The sequence below is a fragment of the Micromesistius poutassou genome (assembly GCF_964030765.1).
Source record: "Micromesistius poutassou genome assembly, chromosome: 1".
Classification (NCBI taxonomy): domain Eukaryota; kingdom Metazoa; phylum Chordata; class Actinopteri; order Gadiformes; family Gadidae; genus Micromesistius; species Micromesistius poutassou.
The window spans coordinates 16,320,427-16,330,107 of record NC_140271.1 but is presented as its reverse complement, the minus strand read 5'-3'; the positions used below and the strand labels follow the sequence as shown (position 1 = coordinate 16,330,107).

General features: G+C 50.9%; 1 non-coding gene across 1 annotated transcript; it reads left to right on the top strand.

The window, feature by feature from the left end:
• Nucleotides 1-4,890: 4,890 nt before the first annotated feature.
• On the top strand, nt 4,891-4,962 carry AC3HAE_007825 (transfer RNA cysteine (anticodon GCA)). Its single transcript has one exon. It is a non-coding gene; the product is annotated as a tRNA-Cys (tRNA).
• Nucleotides 4,963-9,681: the final 4,719 nt, after the last annotated feature.

Below are 9,681 nucleotides of genomic sequence, written 5' to 3'. Positions count from 1 at the left end.
GAAGAATGTCTTGTGTCCTTGTTTTGTTAGAAGTAACACTGAATTCATAATATAAGCAGAACCTTTTGACAGTTGATGGTCCTAAAGACTTCTTCAATGACTGTGATGGTTGTTTTTATTGCCGTTCTGTTCGACCCTCAATCGTCAGATGCACTTGCGCTAGTTGTGTTGTGTGGCTTCAAATACAGCAGTCACACAACGTGATAGTGATCCTTTCCAAATCCTGGACAGCTGGGCTGCGCAGCCTGCGCTCATCTGTGGCCGATGCACAGTCATGGTCAGAAGCCAATGCTCATAGCATACCTTCCAGCTTACCGAACGCCACCTCATCGCCACTGATCCATTACTTCAACACATACTACAACAATCTGGTGGCAGGGTATCTGATTCATTCACAGGAATGTCTGAGGAAAAGTGAACCGCCCCTCTACTATTTCTGGGCCTTGACGTGGCTTGTTTCTGTGTGTCTTCTTCCCCTGCTGAGGTTTGGATAGGCAAGTCAGAGAATTAGGCAGCAGCAGCAGCAGCCGAGACAGACAGCAAAAGGAGATTAGTGCTGAGTTGGCCATTAGGCAGACCACCTGTTTGACACCGGATCCTCTGCGGTCGGGGTGGGGTGTCAGTAGGGGGCGTGCTTCCACCGACCACCAGCAACGGTTCCTCTCCCAAACAGGCCTCTCATTGGACCGCCATTCCTCTCCAGGGCCGCTAACAGACGTAGCTCTTTTTTAGCATGTTTCGTTTTTAATCGACACGTCTTCGAATGTCAACAGTCAGCATCGATCCAATAAAACATCAGCTGTGATGGTAGTGTGCAATAAATAATCTTTAATCTAAAAAAAAAAAAAAGGATAAAATTACAATAGTAAGGAAATTGTGCTTCGATCAACCTCATACAGGATTATAATCAGTTTAAAAGGTTATAACATTCTCCTGATTGTTTTGCAGGGTTAACGCCCAAAGTCATCAGAGCAGGTGCAGACGACGAGACATCACACTGAGTGCATGGGATTTACATCTTCATCATCATCATCATCATCATCTCATCGTCATCATCATCTCATCGTCATCATCATCTTCATCACCTGCTACCCTACCTCGGCGATCCTGTGTCGTTTTTAATTTCACGAGCGTGGTGACCAGGCTAACAGACAGTAGGTGTGTAACGGTGTTGAGACGCATTGCATGGAAACAAGGAGCCTCCACTGTCCACTGGTTGACTACGGTGCTGTCCCAGAATAGCTCTCCTACCAGCTCATTCCGCCGCACGTTGAACAAAAAAACAGCATAACATCTAAATAACATTGACGGGACACGGTAATGTTGGCATCACAAGTCGAATACGAGCACACGATTCAAGAGGCCACATCGAAACACTACAGTGTGACCAAAATGTCCTGGTAAAAATGCGGACCGCGAATATCAAATACATGTTATTGTCTCTAAAAAACAGCAATAGTCGACTCTCTAATGTGTAGCAGCGTAGATATACAGTAACATACTGTATATGCTCTGTTGTATCATATTGTTCCGTCCTGAATCCTGAATCCTTGCCACGGCTTACCGTGATTCGATGACTACTCTTACCTAAAATAGGGGCTTGTTAGATACAATGTACACTAGAACGGGTTATTCACAGAGCACTTCATCAGTCACGTCCAGGAAGTGTACGGCCGTCCTTCCTCCTCCTCCTCCTCCTCACAGTGTTGGAGACGTTTGTTCACAACATTACATTTTACACACATTCATTCACACGTTCACACACCGTGAGAATGTCGACCACGCAGGGCGACAGCCGGCTCGTCAGGAGCAGTCAGGGTGAGGGCGTCTCGCTCAGGGACACCTCGACACTCCCGCGAAACATGAAATAGCACGACGCTCTACAGGCTGTTTGGCGCTCAAAGCAAACTTTGGACACCTTTTTTTTTTTTTTTACATGGAACCAAACAAGGAAACGGTATCTACTCCGTTTGGATTCTGAACAGTGATTCAAACAATTCAAAAAGGCTGAGTGCTGCCCTCGTATTTAACAGTTATACACCAGTTCGTACACCATCTATTAATAAGGGGTATACTGACTGTGAGACAGGTATATATATATATATATGTGTGCTGTATATGTGTCCGATGTCCGCTCAGGTCCGGGGGGGTGTGGCTCAGCAGGCTGGGGTTCGGGGGTCGGGTGTGGGGGTGTGGGGTGTGGGGTGTGGGGTGTGGGGGGTGGGGGGTGGGGGTGTGGGGTGTGGGGTGTGGGGTGTGGGGGTGGGGGGGGGAGTAGTGTCCTGGGTCAGGGCTCCGGTCCGACCGCTGTCCCCGGTCTCTCCCATCAAAGCCTCTTCTTCTGTGGTGAATCTGAAGGAGGTCTTTCCAGTGAATCGGGGGGTCGGTGGGGGGGGAGGGGGGTGGTTCATGTTTAGGGGGATAGGGCAGGGATGGGGATGGGGATGGGGATGGGGGGGGGGGGGGGGGGCAATGTTCACCAGCACGGAAAAACACCGCAGTACAGAGTACCCGATACCCAGTACCCGGTACAGAGGACCCGGTGGTACCCGGTGGGATCCGCATCCGTCCTCCGTGCTTTGTCCCAAATGAAGACCCCGGGGGGGGGGCACTAACTGGCGGGGAGGCTGGGGTCGGAGAGGTGCCGCTGCTGCACCTCCTCCTGGCTCTCGGCGGGGGGCTCCAGGAGCTCCGGGAGTGAGGGGAAGCGGGGCCCGCTGGACAGGCGGGCCCCGCCGGGGGTGGCCAGGGAGAAGCGGAGCCCCAGGGCGACGGAGGGGGGGGGCCGGGGCTGGGGCTGGGGCTGGGGGTCTCCGTCCGGGGACAGGGACATGGTGTCGTCTGAGCCCGGCGTGAGGTGCACCCCGCTGGACAGGGTCTCCTCCTCCTCCTCCGACTGCCGCCGGGGGTCCGGGTCCGGGCTCTGAGGGGGGGGGTGAAGGCGCGCCGAGGGTGAAGGTGAGTTCACACGGACAGTATAATAATAATAATAATAATAATAATAATAATAATTGATTGAATTTATATAGCGCTTTTCTAGACACTCAAAGACGCTTTATGGTGAAGGGGGGACCTCACTAGTATGATCCCCACCAGTTGATATAATCAAGCTTTTCCCAAATACGCTGCCTGCAATTAGTGAACAACGCCATGTGACTGATGAGGGCAGTGTCTGGTATATGTAGGAGATGATAAGGATCTTTAAAATACAGTGACTACATTTGAACCCATCAGAATGGCCACATTTTACTAGCCTGTGTGAACACGCCGTGTTCACACACACAGGTATGATTTGTGTGCATGTGTGTGTGTGTGTGTATTTACGTGTGTATGTGTGTTTATGTGTGTGTCTGTGTGTGTGTGTGTGTGTGTGCATGTGTATGTGTAAGTATGTGTGTTGTTTTAATATGTGTGTTTCTAAGTTTGTGTGTGTGTGTTTGTTTATGTTTATGTGTGTGTGTGTGTGAATGTTTTTGTGTGTGTGTGTGTGTGTGTTAATGTGTATGTGTGTGTGTGTCTATGTGTGTGAGTGTGTGTGTGTGTGTGTGTGTGTATGTCTGTGTGTGTATATGTCTGTGTATATGTACGTGTATGTCTATGTGTGTGTGTGTGTGTGTGTGTGTGTGTGTCTGTGTGTGTGTGTGTGTGTGTGTGTGTGTTAATGTGTATGTATGTGTGTGTGTGTGTGTGTGTGTGTGTGTGTGTGTGTGTGTGTGTGTTAATGTGTATGTATGTGTGTGTGTGTGTGTGTGTGTGTGTGTGTGTGTGTGTGTGTGTGTGTGTGTGTGTGTGTGTGTGTGTGTGTGTGTGTCTGTATGTCTGTGTATATGTATGTGTATGTGTGTGTGTGTGTGTGTCTATGTGTGTGTGTGTGTGTGTGTGTGTGTGTGTGTGTGTGTGTGTGTGTGTGTGTGTTAATGTGTATGTGTATGTGTGTGTGTGTGTGTGTGTGTGTGTGTGTGTGTCTATGTATGTGTGTGTGTGTGTGTGTGTGTGTGTGTGTGTGTGTGTGTCTACGTGTGCACGCCCTACCTGTAGTGGCGTGGCGGTGCCGTCCACCAGCACCGGGGGGACGGACAGCGCTGCGCGGAGGGGGGCGGGCCCGGGGGGGGGGTGAGGGGGGGGGGGCCGCCGCGGGGGGGTGAGGGGGGGCGGCGGCGGGCCGCGGGGCGGGGGGCACGGTGCTGTAGGCGGGGGGGATGGGGGCCATCTGTCTCTGGAGGAGCTGCAGGATGATGGAGATGTCCGCCGTCATGCGCGTCTCCAGTCTGAGAGGAAAGAGGAGAGAGAAATGTAGTCGCCGTGGCGACCACGACGGGTCCATGAAGATAGTAGTGATGCTCCACAGTCTGCTGAACAGAGGCGAACACACAGAGCCGTGCAGAACCAAGCCTAGAGCCTAGAGCCGTCACCATTTGTTGATGGGGCCTCTCTCTCTCTCATTCGCTTTGTCAACCTCTCTCTCTTTCTTTCACACTCTCTCACTCACACTCGTTCGGTCTCTCTCCCTCCCTCCCTCTCATCTCTCTCCCTCCCTGCCTCTCTCTCTCTCTCCCTCTCTCCCTCCCTCCCTGCTTCCCTCTCTCCCTCCCTCCCTCCCCCTCACCCTCCCTGCCTCCCTCCATCCCTCCCTCCCTCCCTCCCGCCCTCCCCCCCTCCCTCCCTCCCTCCCTCCCACACCCTCACCGCCTCCCTCCATCCCTCCCCCTCCCTCCCTCCCTCTCCAAACACACTCCCTGCTCTCCCGATGTTATCTTCCGGGAGTGGAAATGCAAACACAGCAGCGAGGGAGGCTCTGTTGCCGGGTGACACCACAGAGGCGGCTAATCGCGTCGGCCCGCCCAGGGAGAGTAAACATAAAGGCGGCCCTGCGTGTAAACTCTGTCATCAGGGGGTATAGCTCAGTGGTAGAGCATTTGACTGCAGATCAAGAGGTCCCTGGTTCAAGTCCGGGTGCCCCCTCATTTTTCATTATCGCTCCCGGGTGGGGGGGGGGGGGTTGGGGGGGTCGGTGGAGCAGGGCCTACCTGTTGAGCTGGCCCTGCAGCAGCTCCAGCCTGGACTCCAGGAGGCCTGGCCGCGGGACGGAGCGGGGCGGCGGGTGGTAGGCCACCCGGTCCGAGAGCTGGCTGGCCCGCCGCTCGTTCCAGAGTCCGCAGAGTCCCGTCACGTCCATGGGGGCTGAGGGACGGGACGGTCGATATCGTTGGAATACGTTCTGTTTGTTCAGCAGGCAGCTCTGGTCCACAGCGACTCACTCGAGTGAGCGCAATTCCGTCCAACAATGTGAGCCAGAAGGTTTATACAAATTAAATAATAACCCAAGCGACTGCTTTGACGTAATACGCTATAGAAAGAAGATATAGAAATAACGAATGATACATGGAGAGATAAACAGATAGAATTCCATATTTTTTTTTTATCGGAACATACAGTGATTAAAACAACGGAACGACAAGCACATAATAAATGACATAATGCTCCTACTGCTGTGTGTTTTATGTCCTTGCACTTAAAAATAGTACTTAGCATTGTGTAGCATATCCTAGCTATCTTTGTTGTATACACATGGGTTAACCTAGCGATGGTTAGTGCTTGGCTCTTGGTTCTATGAACATCCTTACCGTACCGACAGCGACGTATTGTTTCTCCTTCTTCTGACAAATGTACTTATTGCAAGTCGCTTTGTTTTATTTTATTTTATTTTATTTTTTATAAAAGAAACCCAAATGTAGATGTAGATGTTGTTGTGTATGTTACTCTATCGTTTCATCCTGAGCCTCACTCGCTCACGCACCGACCAGTGTTGTTGGACGGACTGCCCCCCTCTTTAACCTTTAACCCCTCACCTGAGTAGGGGGACCCCGAGTGGTCCAGGACGGGCCCCAGGGCCGTGGAGGGCAGGTAGTCCACCTCGGCGGGGGGGTAGTCCCCGGGGTCCAGTCCCCCGCCCCCCCCGGGGGGGTAGGTCTGGGCCTTGCCGTGGCCCGCCGACCTCACCTCCTCCTCGCTGGACGCTGAGTACAGGCTGCCGCTGCTGCCCAGCTCGTCCCAGGTGGTGGAGACGGCGGCGTTGCCGCGGTGATTGGCCTGGTCGGGGCAGGCGTCGTCGCGGTCCATCCCGTCTGCAGCGCCGACCGCGCACACACACACACACACACAGGAGGGACCGGGGGTCACAACCAGGGGAGGGGGCGCCCCTCACACACTCACAGACACACAGATGCACTCACACACGCATGCAAACACATCCTCGCACACGCAAACACACACACACGGATGCACACACCCACATACACACACACACTCACAAACGCACATGCACACACTCACAATACACTCATACACACACGTACACATAGGCTTGCACACGCACACACACACACACACACACACACAAGCCCACACAGACAGACCTACACATACACACACACGCAGGGACGCACACACGTACACACAGGCATGCACGCACACACACACACACACATACACATTGACACACCTACACATACACAAACGCAGGGACGCACACATGTACGCACACGTACACACACACCCACAGATACACACACTGGAGGGTTTGTTACCGGGTCGGTTGCGGCGGCGCAGGGAGTGCCTGCGGTGGCGGGGCCGGTGGTAGCCGCACTCGGAGTCTCCGCTGGGGGTCACCTGGTGGATTCTGTCTGCCTGAGACACACCAGCGTCAGACACCCACCAACAGACACCTAGCGCCTTCATCACACCTTCATAACCCCTTCATAACCCCTTCATAACACCTACCTAGCGCCTTCATCACACCTTCATCACACCTTCATAACCCCTTCACAACACCTACCTAACGCCGTCATCACACCTTCATAACCCCTTCATAACACCTACCTAACACCTTCATAACACCTACCTAACACCTTCATCACACCTTCATAACCCCTTCATAACACCTTCATAACACCTTCATCACACCTTCATAACCCCTTCATAACACCTTCATCACACCTTCATAACCCCTTCATAACACCTTCATAACACCTTCATCACACCTACCTAACACCTTCATCACACCTTCATAACCCCTTCACAACACCTACCTAGCGCCTTCATCACACCTTCATAACCCCTTCATAACCCCTTCACAACACCTACCTAGCGCCTTCATCACACCTTCATAACCCCTTCATAACACCTACCTAACACCTTCATAACACCTTCATAACCCCTTCACAACACCTACCTAACACCGTCATCACACCTTCATAACCCCTTCACAACACCTACCTAACACCGTCATCACACCTTCATAACCCCTTCATAACCCCTTCACAACACCTACCTAACGCCTTCATCACACCTTCATAACACCTTCACAACACCTACCTAACGCCTTCATCACACCTTCATAACCCCTTCACAACACCTACCTAACACCGTCATCACACCTTCATAACCCCTTCATAACACCTACCTAACACCTTCATAACACCTACCTAACACCTTCATCACACCTTCATAACACCTTCATAACACCTACCTAACACCTTCATAACACCTACCTAACACCTTCATAACACCTACCTAACACCGTCATCACACCTTCATAACCCCTTCATAACCCCTTCATAACACCTACCTAACACCGTCATCACACCTTCATAACCCCTTCATAACACCTACCTAACCCCTTCATAACACCTACCTAACACCTTCATAACACCTACCTAACACCGTCATCACACCTTCATAACCCCTTCATAACACCTTCATAACACCTACCTAACACCGTCATCACACCTTCATAACCCCTTCATAACACCTTCATAACACCTACCTAACACCGTCATCACACCTTCATAACCCCTTCATAACACCTACCTAACCCCTTCATAACACCTACCTAACACCTTCATAACACCTACCTAACACCGTCATAACACCTTCATCACACCTACCTAACACCTTCATCACACCTTCATAACACCTTCATCACACCTTCATCACACCTACCTAACACCGTCATAACACCTTCATCACACCTTCATAACACCTTCATAACACCTTCATCACACCTACCTAACACCTTCATCACACCTTCATCACACCTTCATCACACCTTCATCACACCTTCATCACACCTTCATAACACCTTCATCACACCTTCATCACACCTACCTAACACCTTCATCACACCTTCATCACACCTTCATCACACCTTCATCACACCTTCATAACACCTACCTAACACCGTCATCACACCTTCATCACACCTTCATCACACCTTCATAACCCCTTCATAACACCTACCTAACACCGTCATAACACCTTCATCACACCTTCATCACACCTTCATCACACCTACCTAACACCGTCATAACACCTTCATCACACCTTCATAACACCTTCATAACACCTTCATCACACCTACCTAACACCTTCATCACACCTTCATCACACCTTCATCACACCTTCATCACACCTTCATCACACCTTCATAACACCTTCATCACACCTTCATCACACCTACCTAACACCTTCATCACACCTTCATCACACCTTCATCACACCTTCATCACACCTTCATAACACCTACCTAACACCGTCATAACACCTTCATCACACCTTCATAACACCTTCATAACACCTTCATCACACCTACCTAACACCTTCATCACACCTTCATCACACCTTCATCACACCTTCATCACACCTTCATAACACCTACCTAACACCGTCATAACACCTTCATCACACCTACCTAACACCTTCATCACACCTTCATAACACCTACATAACACCTACCTAACACCGTCATAACACCTTCATCACACCTTCATAACACCTTCATAACACCTACCTAACACCTTCATCACACCTTCATCACCCCTTCATCACACCTTCATCACACCTTCCTCACACCTTCATAACACCTTCATCACACCTTCATAACACCTTCATAACACCTTCATCACACCTTCATCACACCTACCTAACACCTACCTAACACCTTCATCACACCTTCATAACACCTTCATAACACCTTCATAACACCTTCATCACACCTACCTAACACCTTCATCACACCTTCATAACACCTTCATCACACCTTCATAACACCTTCATCATCTTCAGGCATCCGTGGCCTACTGGTTAAAGAGTTGGACCGGTAACCGGAGGGTGGCCGGTTCGAATCCCGACCGGTAGGCAAAAATATGGATGGGGGGAGTGGTTGTGCAACACTCTCCTATGTCCTCATCCACGGATGAGATGCCCTTGAGCAAGGCACCTGAAACCCCCACCTGCTCCCCGGGCGCTGCACTGCGGCTGCCCACTGCTCTGGGTGTTCACCGGCTCCCGGATGGGTCAAAAGCAGAGAAAGAATTTCCCCCAAAAAGGGACAATAAAGGGTAACTTAACTTAACTTAACTTCATAACACCTACCTAACACCTTCATCACACCTTCATCACACCTACCTAACACCTTCATCACCCCTTCATCACGCCTTCATCCCCCCACATGGACCAGCGCTCTGCCTGCAGATACATGCTAGCTGGGCCCGGTTAGACTGCACTGTGCAGCTTAGCTCCCGCTACGGTTCTGTAGAGATCTTTACTTCACTGCTCTTATAAACTTGAGGGCTTAAAGAGACTTGATGATTATAAAGTATAAAGTATAAAGTAAAGTAAAAA